This window comes from Euphorbia lathyris, chromosome 2 (genome assembly GCF_963576675.1).
Source record: "Euphorbia lathyris chromosome 2, ddEupLath1.1, whole genome shotgun sequence".
NCBI lineage: Eukaryota > Viridiplantae > Streptophyta > Magnoliopsida > Malpighiales > Euphorbiaceae > Euphorbia > Euphorbia lathyris.
The window spans coordinates 89,278,191-89,282,615 of record NC_088911.1 but is presented as its reverse complement, the minus strand read 5'-3'; the positions used below and the strand labels follow the sequence as shown (position 1 = coordinate 89,282,615).

The 4,425-nt window shown below is 36.5% G+C and overlaps 1 non-coding gene across 1 annotated transcript; it reads left to right on the top strand.

The window, feature by feature from the left end:
• The first annotated feature begins 1,218 nt into the window (after positions 1-1,218).
• Positions 1,219-1,325, top strand: LOC136221093 (small nucleolar RNA R71). The gene has a single exon (XR_010684883.1). It is a non-coding gene; the product is annotated as a small nucleolar RNA R71 (small nucleolar RNA).
• The last annotated feature ends 3,100 nt before the right edge of the window (positions 1,326-4,425 follow it).

Genomic DNA, 4,425 nt, shown 5'->3' with positions numbered 1-4,425 from the left:
CAACTGGGAAATTCAATATCTCCCAATTTACACGGAATGGTAAAACATCCGGGATCCTTGAGTTTAGTGGGCAAATTGCTTGACACAATCGAACTGCAATCTTCAGTTAGTGAAATGGATGAAATTCCTTCCCAACTGATTTTCTTTGAAATTAAATCTTTGAGGAATTTACCATAATTGGGAATTTGCGTAATCGCATCCATAAACGTTAAATTAATATGCAAATTCTTAAGTTTGTCTAAAAATGTTAAAAGTTGTTTGTCATAGTCCTTATTGCGGACTTTGTGTGGAAAATGTGGTTTGGGTATAAAAGTTTTTGTACTAGAGTCAATTGGTGTATCTTTTTGTTTTAATGTATCTTCTTTGGGCTTCGGTAAATCAGTTCCAGGTAAAGTCGAATTTTCGGGCATTTCCGGGCCTAAGTAATTTTTCCCTGAACGAAGAGTGATAGCCTTAACATGCTCTTTCGGATTTTCTTCCGTATGGCTTGGAAGACTTCCCTCTTTGCGGGATGGAATTGATTTAGCGAGTTGTCCAATTTGAATCTCCAAATTATGGATGCTAGATGATTGGTTTTTAATAAGCTGATCGAATTTATTCTCGATCCGTTTAAAACCATCGTCGTGATTACTTATTTTTCCGCTCATAGCATCAATAAATTTGTCGATTTTAGAAGATAAAGTGCTAATCGTATCTCTTGATTGATTTTGATAATTAGTAATACGATTTTGATTAGCATTAGCATTATTATTATTATCTCTCCAGTTAAAGTTAGGATGATTTCTCCATCCAGGATTATATGTATTGGAATAAGGGTTATTATATTGGTTTTGCCCTTGGACAAAATTTACCTGTTCAATTTCGCTCATACCTTCGTAGTCCACATCCGTTTGGATTGGCTTACCATTAGAATCACACGGTGCCATAAACCTATCAATTTTGTGCAATAAGGCAGAAAATTGGGCTTGCAGCATCGCTACTGGATCAAGATTCACTATACCTTTAACTGATGAAGTAGTTGAGGATGATGGTTTCGCTAATGGTACGTGTCCACGTTCCGCGGGCCACATACTGCTGTTGATTGCCATTTCCTCCAAAAGTTCTCTTGCTTGGATAGATGTTTTCTTCATGAATAACCCTCCAGACATAGCGTCCAATGAACCTCTAGTCGTAGGATTTAATCCATTATAAAATGTTTGCATTAAAAGTTCGGCGGGCAATTGGTGGTGTGGGCATAAACGTTGAAGTTCTTTAAAACGTTCCCAAGCCTCATAAAGAGTTTCATTATCATTTTGAGAAAAAGATGTTAACTCTTTAATGACTTTTGCGGTTTTTGCTAAAGGAAATTTTTTTGATAAAAATGCTTGGGCTAATTGCTCCCAAGTCTCAATTGATGCGGCTGGCATAAAAGTTAACCATTCTTTGGCTCGATCCTTAAAGTAAAAGGAAAAAGGCGAAGTTTGATTGCTTCTGCAGTTACATCAGTAATTTTAAAAGTGTCACAAATTTCTAAAAAATTTGTCAAATGGGTATTAGGATTTTCGTTAGGTAACCCGTAAAATGTTACGTTATTTTGCAACATATTAAGCAACGCATGCTTAATTTCAAATTGATTTGCATTAATTTGGGGTCTAACTATACTGTTTGTTACACCGGCCACTCCTGGCCTAGCGTAATCCATAAGTGTGGCCATAACTTCTGGCTCGGTAATTCTAGTTTTTATTGGGGTTTTGTTTTTCTTTTTCTTTTCTTTCTTGTTCTTTTTAAGAGTTCTTTCAATTTCTGGGTCAATAGGATCTGGTGACGTGCCTGAACTTCGAGAACTGCGCATGAACTTGAAATTTCGTACGACCCGAAACTACCTACAAAACAGAATTTGAAAAATAAATATGTTAGTAATTGAAAATAAATAAAATATAAAAGTTTAAATAAGTATGAATAAACCTAGATTCGTAATAAAACACGAAAAATTTAAAATTTTATCAAAAATTTTGGCGTTCCCCGGCAACGGCGCCAAAAACTTGTTGAGCGATTTCCGCAAGTGCACGGTATACGCTTGTAGTAATAAAAGATATCGATCCCACAGGGAACGTTTTTTGAACAAAACTTATTTACAATCGGTTAAATTTACTTTTAGGTTTATAATATGGAAAAATCGTTTAATCGGTTTTGGTTTTGAAATTGCTAGAATGAGAATTAGATTAGATTATGAAAATGTTAGAAAATACTCTGATTTAAGAATGAATTTGCAAGATAGGAACGTTTAGTACTTTTTAGAAAAGTAAACAAATGTATTTATTTGCATTAAGCAAAGAAAACAACTTTAAACTTTGTACGAATTATAAAGAAGAAATAAATGACGGAACCTCTAATTAATTGGCTTTGAACATGACAAAACCCTTTCGGGATAGTTGCCTTTAATCAAATTAAAACTCTTTCGAGATAATAATTTGCCTAAGTGTTCAACAAAGTTTCCTTGTAAAGATTTTGGATTAAATACGTTTTAATGAAAACACCAGCAGTCACTTTAGTGGATTGGTTACCATAAGTGCTGCATAAAAATCTATCGAATAGAACAGACTTTATTAGATGAAATATAAATTGATACAAGTTTACAGAGAACATGGAGTATGGAAACATTCGCCGACTTGCAAGTGAACGGGTTGTCAATCCTTTCCTTGGGTTTCGTTAGAGTTTGTCAGGCTCAGGGGCGGATCCTCTACTCAATCTTCTCGTTGAATCTTCGTAATAGAGACTGGGTCGGTCTACTACCAAAATGAAAACTAAACTGGAATAATGTCTAAACGCTACTAAACTTGTTATTATTGAATAAACAATGTGTGTACAACATATTGCTTTTGAACAGAATCGAAGTCTAACTTCTGAATCACTTGATTCGGAATTTCTGCATAAATTCTATACTAATCTCTTTCTTCTACATATCTTCAACTCTCCATCAACTCTTTATTTATAGATGTTGAAGAGTCTTGATTGAAGGGTCGTGTCCATTGTGAAGGATCGTGTCCGTTGCGAAAGGACGTCTTTATCCACCCGAAGGATCGCGTTTCGTCGAAAATGAAAGTGTGCAACTATGCCCCTAAAAACTCCTGCTCGTACCGAGAATAATAAATTCTCTACCGAGAATGGGGGAGCATCCATTGGTCTTCAAACGAAGGACGGAAAAGCTGGGGAACGTGTGTCGCGACCGTGAATTTGGGGGCCGCGGTCGCGGCAAGGAACGGTTTTGGTTCTTCTGCTTTCGTTCACGTCCTCGATTTGGCGTTATTAATTTATGTCGTCTTCGACTCCTTTTGTAGGGTTTTTTCTTCTGTTTTCGAGCTCTTTTCATTCCTATTTGGATTTTACCAAATATTTATGTACCTTACAAGAAAGAAACATATTCGAGAGTAAAAGCTTTCTAAACAGTTATAAATAGCATAAATTCGTAGCAATATCGATGTAATTATTGATGATATTTTAGGTATATTTTGGGCTTAACAAACAACCCAAATTATTCTTGAATAAGGAATAAGGGAAAATTAATATAAATAATGGCAAACCATTATTCCTTCTAAAAGAGATATTTATTCATGATTAATATGGAATTAATGACAATATTGCAGGATTAATGCAGGGGTGAATATATAAATAATGAAGAAAAGGAAGGAGTTTCTAGCATTATGCCACATCACGTGGACCATGGTGAGATATGCCATAACGAGATACGCCCGATGAGAGCGAGTAGTGGAGACCCGCCATAGCTCTCAAGGAGAGCGTACATACGCCTTGACGGATCAAAGAATACGAAAAGGCGCCTTTATTACCATCCATGAATGGGAATAAATATAATTAAATGGCAATTAATAGCCATTAAAGGGGAATAAAGGCTTGACTGTTCGAATACCTCAACTCTGAGGGTTTCAATGCTAAATGCTGGGATTAATGGAGAATTGATAGCAATCAAAGATGAGTAATGACATGACTCTTCACCTGCTTCCCCATTAATGCTGAAGGTTACAGAAACCTATATAAATACCCCAGCTTGCTAAGATCAAAGGTACACTTACTGATTCTCTATTTTTGTGCTTACAATTTATTCTCAGAAATATTACTGACTTTGGCATCGGAGTGTCCCCGGCCGATCCCAACGGCGCCTCACAGGGAAGTGCTCCGATCAAGGATTTTTCCACAAGTTATCAACTACCCTGTTGAGTTTTGTAAGCCGAAGGACCACAAAGGAGAAATAGCCAACACGTGTATGGGTCAGCCTCAGAAAATGGCTCATTACATCCTGACCAACTTCCTATTCCCAAAGGTCAACTCCTCCTCATCAGCCTCAAACTTTGAGCAATGCTTCATTTGGCATATGCTGACCTATCAACCATTCAATATGCCTTTATTTCTTATCGGCGCATTCCAACGGAG